This window comes from Pseudopodoces humilis, chromosome 14 (assembly GCF_049639895.1).
Source record: "Pseudopodoces humilis isolate 2021_Gansu_Grassland_sample_001 chromosome 14, ASM4963989v1, whole genome shotgun sequence".
In the NCBI taxonomy this organism is placed as follows: domain Eukaryota; kingdom Metazoa; phylum Chordata; class Aves; order Passeriformes; family Paridae; genus Pseudopodoces; species Pseudopodoces humilis.
Genome location: NC_142213.1, coordinates 13,782,502 through 13,805,312, shown reverse-complemented (window position 1 = coordinate 13,805,312; position 22,811 = coordinate 13,782,502).

The following is a 22,811-nucleotide window of genomic DNA, read 5'->3' as shown; positions in this document are numbered from 1 at the left end:
CAAAAATCATCATCACTCAAAAGTTACAGCAACATAAGGCTTGTATGCTGTTTGAGATTTTAAATTTATTTGGGGAGGGGATAAAACCAAATGAAAATGAATAAAACCCACAAACTTTGAAAACTTAAAAGAAGAATACTTTAGATTCCACTTTGGAAATAAAGGAAGATTTGAAGTTTTCTCATTCTGCTCTTGACCTGCTGTAGGAACTCCCTTGGATAATTCCTTTAGACCTCTTTCTCTCTGTGTATTTACTGGGGCCATTAATGACGTCTGTCTTCACTACTAAAGCATTTTGAAATCCACAAGTATACACTGAATAATCAAACAGGATTTACAAAAAAATAGCAATCCATAAACTGCATAAATAAGTGCCTGTGGCTTTTGTCATGATAATTTTTTAATTCAAAACCTACATTTATATGGATCTAATTTGTAAAAACATTTCAAGGTACTTCATGGAAACAACTTGTAGTTCTATATTTATCTTGCAAATTGACAGCTCATCATATATTCCTTTTTATGTGTCTAATTGGCCATCTTAAATTACATTGTGACTGCAACAAACAGTTCCAAATATTTGTTATTATGAAATCTTAATTGCCCCTTAGCAAATGTTAGAAACATTGCAAAGGAAGATAAAATTGACAAGCAGCATTCTTTAATTAATTATTTCTCCCCATCCTATCTGTTATGTTTCAAGAATTCTACTCAACAGGTCCTCCTATGCCTTTTTAGGATGTTCTTAAAATAATAGCATTATCACTTCCTTTATGAAAGCTCTAAGTTAATACATAGATACTCAGCTGATGGAAAATATCTAATCCCCCATTAAGTCAACTCAGCGAGATTAATTCACATCACTGAAAAGAAATTTAACCCACATTGTTTGAAAACAGGCTCCTGTTCTCAGTATTGTGTAAACCAAGTGTCCTCTAACAAAAGGTACTGGTGGGACACACGCATGTCTGCATGATTTCATCGATCAGGGGAGACAGAAATAACACCTGGGCTGGTAGAGCTGTTGCTTTGGAGGAAATGTGTTTTATGTAAATAATGAAGGAAGGGGGATAACAAGCCATGCCCTTGAACATCAAGGAAAGAAATATAAAGCAGAGCATGGTCTACTTCTTTCACATGGATGCTCAAGAACTGTGCTAAATCACATTCTTTTCAAAACTGATTTGGAGACTCATTTAATCAGGTATTTAATTACGAATAAAACAAACAGTGTTTGAGCTATGAGAAGCACAAATACGCTTGGAAGCCTTAACGGGTAAATACAATTATATACTGTAATAAAACCTTGCACAGATCTTTTCAGCCAGTGGTTCAGAGCACTCAGATGCGCTTTTGGAGAAGCATAAACAATGCGAAAACCTATAATTGCAATGTCAGTCATGGTGTCCATACAGAATACCAAGTACAAAATCATATCTTGATTTATTTCCATGGGTCTTTGCAAAACAAAACCCTGCAAAGCCAACAGCAGAAGCACAGTGTCCTCTGCTGGGGAAACTGCCTGACATTCCTTACGTGAACATGAGGGGGCCAGGCAAAAACATGGCTCTCCTAACCAAAATTGAGCCAGTTCAATCAATCATTTGTTCCAAAAATTCCATTTTTCACAACACACATAAAAATAAGAGAGAGAAGGCAATACTGGAGATCCTGCTTCAGTGACTTCCAACAATTCCACCTTGACCGATTGATAGCTCAATAGCCATTACTTATATAATTCACCATAAGTGATCTTAAAATACTTTACTTTTTCATGCATAGTGTCATTGTTAAAAATGATCAGTTCAGCCATTTGTCAAAGTCAACTAAAAGGGCTCCTGAGCACAAATGTTCTTAATATTTTCTTTTTTTTTTTAATAAGATGAGGACTCAGCTACAAAATGTGCCATCTGTAATTTAGAATGGAACAAGAACTGCAGCAAAGTCAATAGCTCTCTTCGATTACTGGATGTGATCAATTTGCCCATACACCTGAAGAAGCTGTAGCTCCCTCTGCTAGGAAGACAAATAAGATATCTCCTTCTAAACAGATGTACAAAGGAAAAGCCCACCCCTACCCTGTGTGAATCCTCTCTCACAGCAGCAGTCAATAATGCAAGGTGGTAAAGTTGCAAATTTAACTGAACAAAAAAGGATACAACTATCAGAAGCATCTCTCCAATTCATATGGCATTTATATTTGAATGTTAAATATAGCATTTCAGGGGAAAAATTAACAAATGTGTAGAAAAATAGGAAAGAAAATGACAGAAGCACCAACCAGGGCCAATAATAAATTTTTAGTAAGTGAATTCACAAGACATATCCCTTATAAATTGCTTCTGTATTCCGTGATAAATCAATAAGAGTGAACTCTTAGGGACAGGAAATATCTTATTTGTACATAAATATTCCTTTATATTAAAGCCAGCTGGTAGAGTTACATTTTTTGTTCAGTCAAGCAACATAACACTAAAGCAACCTCACAGCAGTGATGTAATGAAGTTGAATTAACTTGTGGACAGAATATATTACTGTGTACTAAAGTTCACTATTGATGCAGGGTTTAATTGTATCTTGGTTTTAATTTGCACTGTTAAAAGACCCAAAATGCACTGAATACCCAAACCGAGTGTATACCCAGAGTGGAGATTCATCTAGTTGTTAAAAGGAATATGGACAGGGCAGAACATATCTGGGACTGCTCTGAAACACTGCAAAGACAGCATGGCACCAACAGGGTAAAAGTAGGCAAAAATCACTTGGGTTATTGTACATTCATTGCACCCCTAAAAACCTCACTTTGTGACAGGCTGACAGTGCTAAAAATCCCCAACTATAGTGAAAAACCACATGAGCCTTTCACCCTAACGTTTAATGACCAATGGATGATGCAGAGAGACTCAAAATGTGTTAGCTTGGCAAATATGTTTCCCTGGAAAAATACACTCTGCTCCAGCTCTTCCATTTGTATAATCTTCAAAATATATTTTTTTGAGTTCTCTAATGGGCTTGTGGAAATCATTACCTACGCTGTATTTAGTTAAGTCAGAAAGACAGCAGCTTTTAGAAACCATTTTAATTTGTATGGCTGCAGCTGAACTGGAACTGAAAGACTACAAATTGTCAGTGCTGCTATGATTTGGAACCCTTGACCATCAAACAGTGTGGTCTTGTCCACTTTTTTAGTTCACATGGGCATAATTTATAATGTCTCTTGAAAGATTCTGCTTTAGCCATAGGTTTGGGGCACAAGAGCTCACACATCTGCATTTATTCACATTACAGATTGTTATCTGTCTTGAGTCTGTTCTTCTAATGCAGACATGATTTTCATACACAGGATCCTGTCATGCACCACTTCAAATGAGTTCTGCTGTGCATTATGCATAGCTCAGTAGCACATGAAGGGAAGGTTGTGTTGGCAGACCAAGGAGAAAACTCTAAGGCAGGTATTCTTAGACACTTCAACTCCAGCCTGCTTCTAGCAAAACAAAATTCCCCAGGGACACCACTGGTGGGAAAATGGCCCCATTGCCCCTTTCTGCCTCCAATGGTTATATTTATGTGAAAGGGGAGATTGTACTGCTCTTATCAATGAGCTCACCTTGCATTTTAACATGCTTTAAAATGCACAGATAAAAATTACATACCACACCTACTTATATTGTTGTGTTCAAGCTGAGTGTCTGATCTGCAATTACCACGACCACATTTCATGTGCACATTGCCCAGTTCATCTCATTTGTGTTCCTTCCACTTGTGCACATGAGAAAGCAATTTTTTGCACAACCGGAATCTCTATTGGCTGAAGTTTCCAAACTCTGTTTCCAGATTGCTTTCATTCATTCAAAATATACTTTTCATGAAAAGGACCCAACAACTCAACTGTGACAGTGCTCATGCAACTCAAAGTCATCTAAGTACAAAGGCAAAAATCAGGGACCTGTGCTTGTATATGTTTACAGGGAGAAATATTCTCAGATGAAGACTTTTTTCCCTAAACTAAAATGAAACATTATTTCTTTGAATGAAATGGTAAATTTAAAGACTGTAAGGGGGAAAGATAATTCTGCTTTTCCATTAAGAGCTGTTCCCAGTAAGATAACTAACAGCTAAATTAGATAGCAGCTAAATTAGACAGCCCAGCTAGATGCAGCTCTAAGCAGTTATAAAACATTTATCAGAATTGTACTTGAGCCCAAGGCCAACTTGACTATAGACAGCAGATCCTTTCCTGTGGATATGGTACAACAGATGCATTTTTTGTCTTTACATATTCAAACAAACGCTTGATCTATGGGTTTGTGTGGAAATACAGCACAAGCAGACAGCAAAACAAAAACCCAAATCCACAGTCATTCAATTAGTAGTTAGAAAAAGAATGAAATGTTTTTAACTACAAAGTATCCCATCTGGAGACCAAGGCTGTATCTGCTCTCCTGCATGCAGATCTTTTCAGGGCGCTCCTCTGTAAAATGTTACTGGAAAATCCACCCCCACCAATTCACAGTCACAGCAGACAGACAGACAGACAGACATATACACCTCACACAGAGCAAAGCACGTATTACCATGCAGTAATAATTGCATCCAAATGGTATTTCATTTGTCTCCTGATCTATTTCCAGAGTCAACTACCTCCCACATTTTCCCTCTTTTCCCTTGCAGAGAACCTTTATATTATTCTCTGCTATCAGTCACCAGACACATTCCCAGGAACATAAAGCAGCAGAATATTTTAATGCCTTGGATCTATATGTCATTCCTGTAGCAGTGCTAAGCTCTCTAAAAATCTCATTCAAATATATCATTGCATCTCAAATGTCAGATTAGTTTACACCATCAAAGTCTAGAAGCACCTGCAATTATTTAGTTAGTCCAGCAATATATTCATTTTCTAGAACGAGTAGTGGAGAGGGGAGAGAAGATGACTTAATGTTGCATAGATAAACAGGACTGCTGTTTCAACTTGAATGGATTCCATAGAAGTTTTATGTTTCCATGTCCACTGATGAAGTGTGCCATCATTCCTGTCTACTGATAAAACTAAGGAAAAGTTACCACAATCACTCAGCTGAATTCAAAGCACTGCCACTGTGATCCCCTAAAGCTGCTTTCTGAAGTTGGAAATAAATGACTTTTTTTCTCCTTTGTTTGCTATGCCAAGAACAGATAATGCAGCACATTCAGTTAACATTTGTCCCTGAAGCACATTATCCCTCCAGGAGTATTACATGGGAGTAGCACAGACATAGTGTTTCAAATTAATCAGGAATGGGATTAATCATGCAAGAAATAGAAGTTAAAACGTAATATTTAAAAATAAAGTTACAGCAGTAGAAAAGTATAATTAAAATATTCTTCCTAGCTACAATTTCTGTTGCCATGTTAAGTTTGATTTTATCAGTTACTTTCCCCTATTTTTTAATTTCTCACTTTTAATGCCTTAGAGTACAGACCTGACATTTATTGAAGCCTAGTTGGAAATGCCTGAGCCTTTCTTCCTCTTCCCTCATTTTTCAGCAAAATATAACAGTTTCATGAAGACTCTGATCTGCAGGTTGGATCTGGCTGACCTGAGAGCAGCAGCCAAGGACAGTGGACTGCGGAGTGCCAGGGAGCAGCACTGAGAGAGGACAAGGTCAGAACTGAGCAGCTCTTGCTTACTAGGTCCAGGGAGCTTTGTTCCACCTGAGAACTGACCATGAAAATTCAAGCAGAATTTCAGAACACATTCAAAACACTGTCATAGGAGTGCCAGCATCAAGCACAAGGAAAGGGAGCACAATTCATAACAAAAATGGGTAGCAGTGGAAGGGCAAGTTGCAAAGTTCACCAAGAGCTTTGTGTTACCTGAATATGGGAAAATATTCACACTGTATTCACATGTAAATCACTTGGTCAGGATTGCTCTAACTAGAAATATGGGCAAGCATGTTTATTCCCTCCTTCTCTGCACAAGTGGTATCTTAATTTCAATCAAAAACCTTTAATTTTCTAAAGTCAGGTTTCTCAGGGAATTCTGCCAGGACCTCACTAATTCCTTCTGCTGCAATTTCCACCAACTGTAGCACAGGATCAAGCACCATGACATTATTTCAAAAAGTTATTCACCATGAACTGCTGGCAGAACTTCATTTTTACCTGGCCAAAAGCAGTTTTCCAACTGGAAATAATAATGAAACTGGAATCATGGTTTCATTATTTCCTATAAACACAGCAAAAAACTAAGAGTATAGATAATCATATGTCTATATAAATTGCCTGTATCAAAATTAATTGCCTATATTAAATTCAAGGACAGTAATCATCTGTCTGTATTTTTACAGGTTCCAACCTTACTCCTGTACAAGATACAGAGACCAATACTTTATTTCTGCATCAGAAGAAATTCTGATATTTCTTCTGTAACTGAAGCAGAATGCAGCTGCTTCCCTGGAACCACATTTCCTCTCTCCACCCATTTGTTCTTCAGAACTTGCTGTCTTCCTATTATTTTATCCACTCATTTTCTTATATCACCTAATGTTCACTTCAAATACAAAAAGCCTTTATCCTTTTGGTCTCACAAGGGATTTTTTTTGTACAATGATACTGATATTAAATATGCCAGTTCAATGTTAGTTTTCCTTTCCTACCAAGAGGACAAATGAAATCTCTTAAGAGACAAAGTGCTAAGTGTTTTATCTAGTTCATGGTTTTAATCAAACAGTATACTCTTAGTTTAAAATGTATAATGCAAATCAATACAAATCCTAGAATTTTAAAATACTAAAAGTGTTGCTCAATTAAATTGCTGTCACTAAAAAAGGAGGAGCTGCAGCTTGTATGAAAAAGGCATTGACAGGCTTCACATTTACATGCAGGGGCTTAATCTTAAATATTGAAGAGCTCAATATTTAAATTGAAGAGGTTTATGGTCAGCAGCATATTTAGAAGCTCAGTCAAGCACAGGTTTTATACAAATGGGAAGTGCTCCAACACTTTGTCCTTCTCTGCTTGGAGCACCTTCAAATACAGCAGAAATGAAGCAGTAATTTCACACCCACAGGAGCCCAGCACCAGGGTGTCCCTCACACTCAGCACCCCCAAACCGTGCCTTGAGCCTGGGCTGGGTTTGGAGCTCCTGCTGGAGGAAAGGCAGCTCTAGCACAGGGTCAGCAAAACTCTTGGGGTCTGGAACAGCTGTGGAGGGGCTGGAGGAACTGGGATTGCACAGACTGACAAAGGGAAGGCTCAGGGCATCCCACTGCAGCTTTCAATTACCTGAGGCAGTCAGGGTTTATAGAGCAGGCACAGCCAGGCTCAGGAGGATGCAGCAAGAGGAGACAGTCACAATCTGCAACAAAATTCTGATTAGACAGAATGGAAAAACTCTTCACCATGAGAACAATCAAGCCCTGGAACAGAATTCCAGAGAGGTTTGGAATCTCCATGCCTGAAAACACCCAACCTTCAATTAAAAAAGATCCTGAGCAATTTGGTGCAACAAAGAGTCCAAATAAAAATACATACATTGGGGGTGAACACTCAAAAGCTTTTTTGCTGGTAATCAGTAGGTGTATCTGATTAAGAAATTACTGCAGTAGGGAATCACACAACCAACTCAACTCATTCAACCTCAGTGCACCACAAGGCAAGTTCATCACTCATTTATCAGAAAATACTCAGTTCTGCAGAATATTCAGTACTGCATATCAGACTGAAAGAATATTGAGATTCAAGAGAGAAACTAGAAAGTCTAAATAAAGCTTGAGTTATGTGAAGGCATCCAAAAAGATTTTTGTGGATTTAGTAATTTATTCTTCATGTATTGCAGAATGTAGGACTCAGAAATCCCACTAAAATTCTGGACAGCTTAGTTATTCAAATAAATCCTCACACCAGCAGGTGGTAAGGGAATCCAAAGCACACTTCATTTCCAAGGAGGCAGAGCTTAATGTCAAGAAATTTTAAGTGGGGGTTAACAGTGCCAATTAGCTAAGCTGTTAGACCAAAGGCACCACAGATTGCTCCAAAAAGTTTGAGGCGCTGTTCAATGTTAAACTTGTAAGCCTTTAACAATACAAACTCTGAGAACAAATTCAGCTGAAGCTGGAAGAGAGGGGCTGGAAGAGGCAGCAAAATCCCACGAGTTAATCTGCTGTATTATTTGAACTGAAATCCCCAGGTAATTTTGAGATCAGATCTACTTGCTCGAATCAAACTGTGGTTTACAGTAGCTCACGTTACAGTTATATCCCCTCACTTTCATTAAAAATGGAACAAAATGCAAAAATTTATTTATTTGCTAACAAAGAGAACTATCTATCTATCTATCTAAACCTTTTGAGATTAGAGAAAAAGACATGATCCTTCAAAATTGTTTTTTCATGTTTAATAATATTTTGAGGATTAAGAATTATTTTTGAAAGAAACTCGGCCTTCTCTGTGGAATTCCCATTCTGGCCAATATTTTTTTTTTATTCTGTTAAATTAAATTAATATTATTACAATTAATTTATTTTTAAATTTAATTTCTTATCTCCTAAACACCAAAAAGTCTGTGAGGAACAGAGGCAGCAAAAAAAGGGTCATTTTAAGTGTCTTTCACTGCCCACTTTCACCTCTGATCCTTTTATCTTTTTATTTTTAATTAATTGAAAAGAAAGCTTTCCTTCCAAAAATCACAAAAAACCCTTTTAACCTTAATTACTACATTTTTTAGGTAATACAGTCATTTTGAAATGCCCCTATAGCATGTTTTATACTAGACAGAATAAAATAATGAAATAATGATAAGGTCTAACACCACGTTTTAAGTTAATTATTGTTGCAAAATCTCCTTACATCCCTGACTGAACAGTATCTCATCTATGCACATTTGCCAAAAAACTCCTCAACAACTTCTTACTCTGTTTTTAAAATGTCAAATGAACATACTGAGGTCCTCCATGTAAAAGTTATATTGGATATCACCTCATTTTGCATAATTACCTGTTTTATTCAACAGTCATTTGATTTTATTTCAGAAGCCACTACCCCAAACACCCCTTTCCTATTGCCAGCTCCAGTATTCTGGTCAAATCATGTGCAACACCCTAAAATCACTATTTAGCATAAAGTGTCAAATCCCAATAGCAACTGGAAAGCAATTGTAGCAGTAAGAGTACAAAACCCCAGCTCTTGGGCTATCCAGACATCTGGAGATTTCCATGGTGAAAGAGTTTACTGGGTAGATTTTTAGGGGTGCCTGCTGCTATTTTGTGCTCTGAGAGCTCCACTGAGTCTGTGACTTCTGCCTTTCTAAACATTTATCTGCCCTGTACAGGAATCAGTCTCATTATCCTCCCAAATAAAATACAAATCTCTCTCCAGACTATGATCTTCTGTTTTCACAAATTATGAAGTATAGAACTGATTTAGGGTCTCAAGCTCTTCTGGCATCAAGCTACACACAGAGATTCCTTAGTTATAAACACGAATCCCTTAATAATTCAAGAAGCTCCTTAGTTGAGCCTTTGATTGCTTGGTGTTTGAGGAAAATAAAATTGTACTTATCCTAGATTTTTTTTGCATATTTCTGATGCTTCTTAAGCCAAATCTACAAAATCTTAATGTACATAAAATCATTGCAAGCATAGAGGGTGCCTTCTTCACTAAAAATGGTTCCTGGATAAATGTGATGAAATAGCACACAGTTATTAGAAAAGTCTCAAGACAATTTTCTGTTTTCCAGAACATATAATTTCACATATTGTTTGCAATATTTGCCAAAATCTATTTCAAAGCACCTGCAAACACTTAACTTTTCCCAACAGCTAAAAATAGTTATATGAAACAGGACTGCCAATAACTGAGCCTTTTCTGTTAGCTGAAACACATAAGTTCTATTTTTAAAAAAATCTTCAGAATAGGAAAAGTGATCTGAATTTTTTTAATAGCTGTCATCAGCTAAGTTTTTTGTACCAATTTGTCACTTCAGCATGCTCTTCTAGCATGTGCAAATGCAATAATAAGCAAGAAATAAAGATACTTGAGAGAAATTCTCCTGATTCCACGTGGAGCAGGATGAAATTAATGAGCAGGCTGCAACTGAAAACAAACTAAAAACTTTTCCAATAATAGAAATAAGCACATAGAACAACAACAACAAAAAAAATCTGTAGGAGTCATATCTTTTGTTTCTAATAGCCACATTTCTAGAACTAATCACTGCTTCACAGATGCACCGTAATTGGCTTGTTCAGACTTATTAATGAATTCATGACTAATTACAATGCTTAATAGGCCATCTCAGGTAGAATTCCAAGAATACATCCACGAAATTATGTTTAATGGGTGAAAAGGGAAATATTAATGGGGAGATGAAGATAAATCATGTATCAAAAATCAAGAATGAAGACAGGAGATTCAAAAAAAGAAAGAAGTATCTGAAGAGAGAGCAGATGTTGCCAGCTGACTCCAGCCCCACATAGCAAAGTTGCCCTTTCATTAGTAATCACAGCCCCTCCCTTTATCATATCCCTATGCAGATGCAGAATTTGTGATTATTTTTATTTTTTTAATAATCCAGTCATCACTCAGATGGCCAGAAGTGCCTTGCTAGTTCAAATGGACCCATTTGGATCCACTTCTAAGGACTGGAAATCATTTTCCCATCACAAATTCAAGTTATTGAAAGCGATGTTTTGCGGGAGGTTCAGTGGGAAATTTCTCAGTTTGGCAGCCACACCCAGTGACCCCAGAACAGTCCTCTGTCAGGAACTTGAGACCAGCCTCATTTGGACACTGTGCATGCCCATTTGGAATAGGAACTTCAGCATTTCACACAGCAGAAAACTGCTCAGTGCAGTTCCTGCTTGCTGCCTTTTGCCTGTCCCTCAATGTGTCTTTAGCCTGGGACCAAGGAAAAGCACAGATCAGAAATTCTGAGAGCATTTCCTCCTGGTGCCCATCTGCTCACCTATGCTGCTGACAGCCGAGGCCATGGAGTTACATTCTTTGAAGTTTTATTAAAGGCTGCAATATGAACCCAGCTCTCATTATACACCAGAGAGAGCGTTATGAACATCCCAACCAGAGGAAAAACTTTAATCAGCATTTGCTGATTTGCCTTTTTAGATAAGAGTCCAACCATGAATTGAAAATCAAGTCTTATTACTCCCACTGCTTTCATAATTAATTGCTTGTGAAAAAGTTAATAAGGTTTACAGAAATGTAATGCAATGTAGCACAGAAATGTCAGAACACTAACACAGTCTAAGAAATGGAAATTGCCTTTTAAAAACAATTCTGTTGATGATTTAGCCATAGTGTTTGTTGTTAGCACATTAAAACTTGCTTAATTAGAAACTATCATGTCCAAGGTGGGTTTTAATCATTACGAAAAACAAGATTCCTTCAAATGAATCACCAAACCTTTGGATAAGTCACAGAAATAAGCAAACCTCAGGTAATCCACAGACCTTTGATGAGAATTGAGACCATCACAGAGAAAATAAATTGTCAAAACAGACAAGAAGGAGAATCAACTTTCCCCATTATTTTCTTATCCTAGATTTTTAATTGGAAGCCACTTATTCAATATTAGAACATTTTGTACTCAGATGTTACTTTCAAATATCTGTGTAACTTCAGTGAGGAAAGCAATAGTTATGGTCAAAACCATCTTAGACATCCAAAAGACAGAAAGCAACTTAAGAAATGCAAGAGAATATTTCCAGTAAAATGTTATGAAATCTCAGCCTTTTCCCATTTCCAATTTATGCACCGTAGATTGAAAATTAACATCAGTATGCAGCTTGATAAAAGCAGCTTCATAAATTAACCACTCATTTTTTCATAGAATCACGGATTAAAAGAATCTTTCTGATTAAGGGAATTTCTTTGTACATCATCTGTAGTTTTTTATCCTGCACAGTTACCATGGTGAGACCTCACAGTGATGTAGAACCCAGAGCTACCAAACCAGTCTCATGCCACCACTCAAGGCACCACTTGACTGACCTCAATGCAGCATTTTTATTAATTTTAGTAGGGACTGAACAAGGCTTTACATCTGGTTTATGCATGTTCTCTGAGTGTATGATAGAATTTCATCTTTAGCTTTAGAATCCTTAAAGTATAAAATTGATTTAGTAGATTCAGCCTTCAGTTTTAGCCAAACCACACATAAACACAAAAAAATCTCTCTGGGGTTTATGTTGCACTGGAACTAGCTCTCTCCTGTCAGGAAAACCAAAGTTAAAGGAATGCTGCTCTTTGACTACAGATCTACATTGGCCATAAACTGCCTTGGCAGCTGCTGGCAGAGGTGACATTGCCAAAAGAACTGTGTCGTGCTCTTCACATGGTACATGGTGTGATCACATCACACCAAGGTGTGAGACATCCCACAGCACTGTGGCTTCACTCTGCTGTTTCTGCCCTTGGTGTACATCAGGATGGTTCATTTCTTACTGTGCACACCAACACAACTTCACGTGCAATGGAACCAAAAGTTATGATAAATATGAGAAAAGAAGACTATACCTTGATTTATTTAACTTTTTAAAGAAACTAACCCAAATAAAAAGCAATTTTAATTGAATGAAACCTACTCTGTTTCACTAAGTCTTTATTCTGTATAAATTTTATTTTCCATGTCTGCAGAGTACATTTATTCACTGAAGGGAAAAATGTGTAAACTAAGGATCATATCCTTTTCTCTTATCTCTGGTCTGAAGTATTCTGTCAATACTAGTTTCAGTTCACTCCTGCAGCAGCCTGCCTTGGTGGCTGCGGAACAGGAATCCTCTCTTCCCTTGGGTCTTGCACATCACTCCTCCCTGTAGGAGTGGATTTCGTCTATACACAGACAGCTCCTTCCAGCTCCCAAAGCCCATTCCAGGCTGGCTCACGCTCGGAGCCCCTGCTGGAGCCAGGCTGTGAAATCCCAACACACACCAGCACCACGCTCACAGCCCCCCTCCAGCACCCCAGCTCCTTCTCCCAGCTCACAAGGACAACTGTCCTAAGGAGAAACTATCAGACTTCACCTTCAAAATTCAAGGTCAAACCCTCCCATTCAGTGCTCAACCTGTCTCCAGGGTATATTTAGTTTTCCCTGTTTCTGAAACATAACACATCCTTTAGTGAATCCATGAGCATGACCACAGTGCCCAGATATCTTCTGTTTTTCTTTAAAAAGGACAAAAATCTTTGTAGTAAAATCATTGCTGTTAGCCAAAAGCAGTTAAAATAATACTTTGCCTTTGATATTGGAAAGTAAGCATCGATAGGAACCGATATAACATAAATTAGGACCTGTGAATAGGTACATTGTATTTTTAGAAGACTTTTTAATATAAGTGTCTCTTGACTTTTTCATTGTTTGAATAAATGACTACAGGAGAAGGGTTTTTGAGAGGTTGCTGATTAAAGTGCCCTTTATTGTTAAAAGCATAATTAAGTAATACTTGAATTTATAACTCTCTTCAGGGAGTCCACACTCCTAAAGAAATTAGAAAATGGCTCAGCCAGAAAGTCATCTAGTTAATAATAGCTTTTAATTATCACAGCTAGCCTGTGTGGCATTCACATTTGCAAGGTTTCATTTTTATTTAAAGAAATTAAAGTGCAGATCAAGTCACAAAACCCCCTTTTATGCACTGTCCAAAGTCCATTAAACAAAATATAATTTAAGAACAGCATGGAGTTATAAATAGCCTGCTGTTTGCAATAGCCTGTCAGTCTGTTCCCAATTATATATGTTTAGCTAACAGCTCTCTAATTAGCAATTGCTTCTGACTACATAGCTCCTAAAATGTTTACATTGGAAGTCACAAATTGCTGTCTAATTATGTTGGCTACATTATTGTGCATAAAACATAAATAAAATATCGGCCTATGCTATAAAAATAAAATGTGCTGTCATCACTGCATGTCTACAAGACATACCATTGATATTCCAAGCCTTAGAACTACCATTGAAATTTAATATAATCATATACAAATACACACAAATATATATACAGCCAAGCTTGTATCAGATGATGAAATCTGTATCTAATTCCCACAGCTAAACCAGAGCCAGCAGAAAACTGAAATTTTCTTTTCCCTCCAACTCTAGGATGTACTACAGAACTGTGAATCAAAAATAAAAAATTATCACTGTGAACCTCCTCTCAGAAAAGAAGCTGCCAACATTTAAAGTATTGGGATACTTCAAATAAACCAGCAATTTCCTCTTCATATCTGAGCTACTCTAACCCATGTGTGAATATTTTTTTCTTCATGAATTATCATGAAATGGCCTCCAAATTTTCAAATGAAAAGCACCAGCCTCTCTGTGTAACTCCTGTATCTAACTAGGACATTTTTGTCAGATATGTTGCTATATTTCTTAACAGTATTTATGAAAGCTGTCATGCTCATTTACACACAGTGCAGCAAACTTCTCAATGCCCATGTCATCCTTTCAGCCAGGCATTGACAAAGCACATCCATCAGCACTTAGAACAGCTGGCAAATGTTTTTTTTCTCATCCCCTAAATGGTAAATTGTTGATTAATACTAAAAATTTGAATTGATTTCTGATGAATAAACATAGGGCAATTGTTCTTCTCCTTAGAGAAGTTTCTGGGAGACAAACAAAAGAAACCCATTAGACTTTCTAGCCTATTACTGGGGGCTGAAGCATGTGTGAGAGTCAGGAAATATTTTGTTCTTCCCAGGAGGATAAAAGCTGGCAGAACATACTTATGACACCATCACTGAAGCTATTTAAGGTAAAGCATGGTGTGATTACTTCCATCTTGTACTTAATTGTATGGATCACCAGGCTTTGGAAAAAAACTGTATTTATTTTTGTTTTCAATTAGGTTACTTTAGATGCCTAAACATTTTTTAGCCAGATCTAACATCACTGCTTGCTGACACTTTCTGGAATAAGGTGGTTCTTCAGATACTTTCAGTGACAGACCCCAAATAATTTCAGTAACAGATGTATTATAAACACTGGAAAATCCCATCCTGTGTCCTTAAGGATTGATACTGAAAAGTTAAAAAGCCAACCAGGTTTGTTGTGCATTTCCTCTAATAACAGCTGACCTCCACTTGTGAATTATTCTCCTTTTAGAAAAACAAGACAAACCCAAAATAGCTGCTCCCATTTCCTCCAGGGCCCTAAATTATTTCTTAATATATTCTCACATCTCAATACCTTAATTATTAATTTGTTGCCTCAGCTGACTTGTTTTGTGAGCTCCCCTCACCAGCATAAACCTACTTACCAGGCTGCAATTTTCAATTATATATTATATACCAGCTTTCATTTTATTAAAAATCTACTCCCTAAACACTTCCCTATCACTCAGAAAACCACCTGTCACACATGATTACGTTAATTTAGCTTAAAGCTCAGAAAAAATGTGCACATTATTAACAATGAAAGCAAACACATGGAGCAGGTGACCTTGCTTCTGCCAAAGAATAATGTACTTTGTACATTCAGCATTTGGTGGGAATGACCTTTACATGCAGCTAATTGACCAATTCAACCACAGTGAGAAAAATATCTCCACTGATCATAAATTTATTATGGAAAAGAAGTTCCCATTTTTTGTTTTCCTGGCACTGTTTTATTGCAAAGGACTCCATGACAAAGGCACCAAGCATTAATCCTGAACATTATGAACAAAATCATCAGACCCCCAGCACATTTGCAAGCAAGATGAAAGGGCAAATTCAATGGCAAAGCTGAATTGGGGAAAGATAGGTAAATCAGCATTTGATGGGGAGCAGGGTGGGGGTAGAACAATCAACTAAGCACAGCATCCCATTTTGCAAGTGCTGGATTCCATAGTCCTTTCCTGCATAAAATAGTTCTGCTTTGTTTCAAGAGGCTAAATTACTTTCCATGTGTCCACTCACAGCAGCCACATTGAGCATTAAACGTTTCCTTCAAGCCTTTCCCACTCAACCTACACACAGTTAGTGTTTAAAGGCTTAATAGTGGTGGAAGCACAGAAATTAACTTCAAAAAGACCCTTAACTTCAGTCACAGACCTAAGGAAAATTGTTCAGCCATTCCAAGGTTATCCTACAGAGTCATGCAACAAGAAATATGCCCAGAGTTAGTTACCAAGACACTTCTCTTTCTCAGGATTCCATAGAAGTTTACAGATAGCAACTCCAAAAAGGGGCACAAGCTGAAATTACTGTTACTGCAAGGGCTAAATACCCAGCTGCAGGAGTACACATTATATGGAGGGGCCTTTTCAGAAAATAACATTCTAATAAGTACTCTAATAAGTATTAGAGCTCCACATCTGCTGCCAGCCTAAACTAAACCTACACAGAGATTTCAAAGTGAGGCAATATCAATTCCAAGTCCCACATTCATCTATTTACTTTTTATTTGCAGGAAAGCAGACGTGCTCATCATCTGTTCACAGCCTGTGTCCCTCCCCATGCAGCTCAGGACTGCACAATACCCACAGACAGGGACTGAACCAGGGAGCATCACCTAAGTAATTTTCAAGCTAAACATAGTCATAGTTTATGAAATTTCTAGCACAAAGTCACTTGAATATGACCCAGGCAGTGCCAATCCTGCCCTGTGCGCACAGATTGCATTGTGAATCCTGCTGCAATATCTCATCTCAAGTTAGGGGACAGTGACACACCACGGGAAGTCTCACAGAGCAGCAGGAAAACAGGATTTCCTCCTGCAAGCCAGTTATTTTTAGTTAGGCTGTTACCTAACACAGCACTCAGTTCTGTATCTCCAGACTGGTGCTTTATCCTGGCCCATGTTTATTTTAAGAAGAATGAAGAAGCCAAAGTGGCTGCTTCACAAATAATGAGGTGGCAGGGATGGGGAGACACCCCCTTTTCAGTCAGACATGCAGTGTGCAGGGTCTGCCAGTGACATTGAAAAAGGACTTGTGGATAAGTAAGTAAATAAATATAAATAAAAGACAGAGACATGTAAAAAATTGACTCTTCAGTCAGAATGAACAATGAATTTGTGACATTCTGCTCTCCAGAGAACACAGAAATAAAGTATTTTAATTGCAGAACCAAGTAAAATTGAAATCTAAGCAGTTTCAAACACATCATTTATCGCTGCTCAAATGTGTCACAGTTTTTCCATCCCATCTGTCTTTTAAATAACTCTGTCCCTCTAGGAAAACTCATCTTTTTAGGAGTTTATTTCTAGTATATAGAGGATCATCTCCACCACTCTCCACACATACACTTTTCTCAATTTTTATTATTGTAAATAGTCAAAGAGTGTCTGAAATTTCCCACCCAGTGAAGGACAGGCCACTTCTGTGTAAAAGTGAACATTTTTTTTGTAAGGTATTTAGTAAGAGCATTGCAGAAACCACAATAAAACATTTATGGCATTGGGATAATTATAATCACATCTGCTAATAAATCTAGTAGGACACGAAAGTTAAAAGGATTTTTTGATTTTGCTATATTTGTCTCATTTTTTCCTTCAAAGTAATGTCAGTAAATGAAGTAACTCAGATTTGAGAACACACTACTTAACAGCATCTCTTTGGAGAACAAAAAACAAGGAACAAGTTTTTACTTCAGAGATGGGATTGAAAATTCCAGCATTTAGCTCCCATGGAGAATTCCATTTGAAGAATTTACCATAGATTAAAGTAGGAAATATATTACTTTCCTAATTTTTACAGAACTTACCTCACAAAAGGAACATAAAGTCAGTCATTTGTTTGGCAGAATGGCCATCAATGGCAGTAATACACATAATTTGACATGCTGTGAAGTTTAATTTTCATTCATTTTAGGGAGGCCATAAAAGGTTAACATTTTTGTCATTGATGATTAATGCCATAAATTAAGGATATGTTAGAGGGAGTATTACACAAAACAGCATTAGTCTGTAAGGAACTTTGCTAATATAATCTTGGACCTAGTGAACACCAGCTCTAGAAGGTTAATGAAGTAATACGAGTATTATTATGTTGTCTTTTGTGTTTATACATTGGTGGGTTAAACAAAAACGGTCATTAAAAGGCAACCTTGGGTTTTTAATAAGGAAAATTATGGGGAGGAAAAGAAATTATGATTAATCAATCCAAATGAATTCTACAAATTATATATCTCATCTGCCTTCATGGTTTGTAATAATGCCTGTAAATATATCATCTTAAAAACAACATTAATCTTATAGTAAAATTTCACCTGGTAATTGTCTCATACAGCAATAAAGAAAACCTTGGAATTCAGCCTATGTTAATTAAATGCTCCTAAGCAGATCATTAACATTTTTAAAAGCATCACTTGACCTGTTTCAACATCAATCTAATTCCTCAGTGTTGTTTGGATTATCCAAAACATCCTATAAATGTTCACCATTTTCCACTGGCTTTAGACAGGCTGGAGCAGAACATATAATAATAACAAATAAGCATAACTTCTAAATTGAATACTAGAAATGCTTGTTTTCAGCTTGGTAATTTTTCTAATTCACAAGTATTTCTATTAAATCACCTATAATTAGACATGAGGGGAAACACAGACATTTCACTAATGCTTTTCTTCTGCATCTTTTAATATAGGATTTTTTAAATTTGAACCTTAAGCTCTGTCAACTATTTCTACCATTTTACATTGAGCACACTGATATAAAAATGTCTTTTTCTTTTCTTCAAATTTGTCTTTCTGCGTATTTTCCCAGACCTCACTTACACCCCTTTTCAATATATTTTTATTCCTAGTATTAACTTCATTTCATGTCTTCCCTCCTTTCAAAAGGTATCATTTTCTCCTAAGCAACAGAAGATTTTTATCTTTATATCACCTACTTTTTACCAGAAAAGTTTTCTGGTTCCTTTTGTATCATTCACTGCACTCCAGTGGAAAAGTCCATTTGCTCTATGACCACAATCACATCAATTTTAAAAGAGGAAAAAAAAACAACACTGGTGTTTAGCTAACAAACAGCCTACACAAATAATCTTATCAACATTTCAAGGAAGCAAAGCAATTTCTTGTCTTGTGCCGGTAGAAATAAAAATATCAGTAACATTTATTGCATTTGTCACTAACTTAAATAAACCTAAATAACCCAAGCAAACACGCTTCCAAACTGAGCAGAAGATAATGCCACTTGCCATGCCTGCTTGGAAAAACAACATACTCCCCAATTTATACACAGTTTACTTCAGATCTGTAAGCCAGCAGTGAAACACACCATCAAATAATCTTTTTTAGTTATAAATTATTAAATAATAATTAAGTGTAAGCTGTGGGTGTAATTGGACCGTTAGTATGTAGGTTTTGCTCCTGGGGTTATTCAGCTTCAGTGTTAGTAGAGGTCTCTGAACAATTTCCTATTACCTTATAATGACTTTCAGTAAATGCTTATCTGCATCCAACAGATTGTTCTGCTTCAAAATACTGTGCTGCAGGAGAAGCTGAAGTATCATCACCATGAACTAATTGTTTATGGTTGAAAATGTCAGAGAGACCCTTACAAGTTGCTGAAGCATAAAATTTGCCCTGCCTTCAACTTGCTATACTCTAACGAGATTTCAAGTTATAACAGAGCATCCCAGGGCTTCCTCTGATGCTGTTTTAATCAGATTTCCTTTTTTATTTTGTTTGCTAGGCTTCTAAGAGAACATTCTATATTGCACATATCCCTTCAAAAATGGTCTCTAACTGGCAATGAACCACAAAATGGCTTGTGATTATTGTGTGGTTTCCACAAGCACCAACTGCTCTGCAGATCCTGTTTGCTAAACCCTGCAATGTGCTCCACAGAGCTGGAAGGGTCCTGTTGCAGCAAGTCCAATGTTTCCTTCTAATTCCAGGTGTTTTGCTTTTGCATCTTACAAGATAACAAAATCAGTTCATTTTCCTAAGTTTATAACAGTACACTCAACACCAAACACACATCATAGGACAGACAATGTCATAAAAAAAAAAAAAAAGATGGTGATGTATAGAAACATCTCATACATTTATCTGAAAATTATTGTCCTACTTAAAATCTTTCCAGTTTTGACCCACTAACTTATATTTGAAACCTTGGGGCAGATCAGCTGCTTGCTAAATTCCTCAGAGTTTCAGAGATGAATAAAGGCTAGTGTCACAGATGCCATGCCAGAAGGGTTCTTAATGTTCACCTGTAATGTCCTTTGCAGCTATGCCACAAGTTCACCCAGTCCAGAGCAATTGCAGCAAAACAAGGAACAATGTCTATGTGGAAAATCAGCTCCCTCCAACAGAGTTGCTGAAAATCATCTGCCCAGATGAATCTTTTCAGTATCATTTAAGGATCTCTGCAATATTGTAGAATGCTGAAAAGACTGTAAAAATCAATGGATGTGTCAATTATTGTAATTTTGAAGAAATCTTGTTAAAAAGGAAAAATCCCCAGGTACAGGCTTTGTTGATGCTGCCTGTATGTTGTTGGTTTTTAAATGTAATTACAAAAAAAATCCCTTCTACTATGGCTGTATTTTTTTAAAGGAAAATATGCACTGTGCTCCAGTTCAGGTCTCGATCCCAAACTGTTATTGACTCAAATCAATCCCAGAGCTCCTGGTAAATTGTCATTTATGTAAGTGAGATGCACAGAAAGTGCAGAAACAATTACTGTCAACTTTAGTATGTTTGTACAGTCTAAAGGAGTACAGAGAACGGCCTTTAGAGATCTTCAAACATTTTTGTTCTCCCTGAGATCCCCTTGATCATTCCAGCAGGTGTTACTTTTCTGACAGACATTCAGGGAACTAAAAGGTTTACCCAGAACTACAGGACCACAATATCTGAAGGTCTCTTTAATGTGTTCTGAAGACTGTGAATAACTTTTGGACCCAAATGTTCCCAGTTAAATTGTTGCACAACCTAACTTTTATATGAAGGGATTTCTAACACATCATGTTATAATTGCTGGTGACCTAATCTCTTTTTATAAAAGATTGCCAAATACCATGAGAAGCAATGAAGCTTTCTGAACTATCTGCTGCCTCCTGAACAGCATAAAACTACACTTGGGTTCTAAGGGTCACACTCCAGCACTCCATCCCAAGCAGTTTCCCACTGCTCTCCACTGTTTTGCAATACCAGTAGCAGATTAACACCCTCCTGTGAGCACTCACTGGTGGGACAGGGGGTAATGGTCTTAAACTGAAAGATGGTAGATACAGATTTTAGGAAGAAACTCTTCCCTGTCAGGGTGTTGAGGTTCCCAGAGAAGCTGTGTCTGTCCCATCCCTGTCCAAGGCCAGGCTGGATGGGACTCTGAGCAGCCTGGGACAGTGGAACATGTCCCTGCCCATGGCAGGAGCTTTAAGGTCCTTTCCAACCCAAGCCACTCTGTGCCTCAGAGCTGCAGGGAACTGCAAGCCTTTTTCAGGGTCCATCCCCACTATCAACATGCAACAAATTAACAGGTCTTAATTATGAAACCAACACGAAGCAATTAAGCAAACTGAGGTATTACAAAGAGTCCCAGCTGTGGCAGCATGTTTCTTTAAGATAACAGACGCATATTTCTATTGAAAGTGAGATTAATCTTCTAAAGCATATCAAAAATCTTGCTCTGGGAAATGTCTCTCCTCATACTAAAATGAATTCAGATTTGGTAATGATCAAAGTGCCACTTTGGGCTCTCCACTCTCCAATGGCAGACAGCCATTTGAACTATGGCCTAACGAGTCCAAAGAATAGGAAGAGGAGAACTGAAATTATCTCTGACCTACTGTGCTATGCCAAGAAGTGCAAAATGCAATATTTGACAACCTCCTCAATTTCATATGACAGTGACAGAAAAATTTCAGCTATTCCCTAGAAGTTGCCTTCTGTGTACAATAAACCTTTCTCATCATCTCATAGCCTGCACAGAGCCCAGTAGATAGATGCAGATTAAAAGTGTGAAAAATCATGCACACCACTGAAAGCCCACTGAAGACCCAGCCATATCCAAACACTCATATCATCTGCAAGAATAAAATTTCTCTTCTACTTGTAGAAACCCCAAACATTAAGAGAGGAAGTTTGGGGGGAGTGTGATAAATACTCTGCCATGCTAGCAGAGAATTTTCACCTCCAGTTATGCAGGCATTTCAAGATAACCTGAAATCCACCACGTTAAAATTTAAGCAATTAAAAAGCAACTCTCTACCTTATACATAACAATCTTGTGATATCACTTTTGTTGATTAATAAATTCACTAAGTCTTTTCCAAATGCAGGCTTCTCTTGGCTGCAAAGCTGGAGTAGCTTGAGCACTTCCAGAGCAGCTGTTTGCCATAATTCCATGTAGCATTCCTGCCATGGACCAGTTGAAAGGAGGGCTAGTAAATGGCTCCTAACAGGAAATTACAAGTCTGCAGACCAAACCACTGCATCCCTGTCTCATGAAATACACTGCATTGGGATTGCTGAAACTGCCAGCCAGGCTTTAAAAAAAACAAAGACATTATGAGAAGAGCACTAGCATTAAAATGTCAAGTCATACATTCTCTTCCAGGGAAAACCCCACACAAAATGAAGCGGAATTCCCCTCAAAACAATAAATTCAGACTGAAGCCATCACTTTCACAGTATACTATACATCAAAAAAAACCAAACCAAACCAACCAACCAAAGTAGCATGGACCCATTTTAAGCTTCTTCACACAGGAAATTTTAAGAGCTGAAACAGGCCACCAGATTCTACTCAGTCTTCCTACCTTAGTTTGTTTTCCTTGAATTAATAATGAAAGTTACATCTGTTTTTTTTAAGAATAGTATTTAACATTAATATTAAAGTAGCAGCTATAATACAATAGAGGGAAAAACTCCTAAAGAAA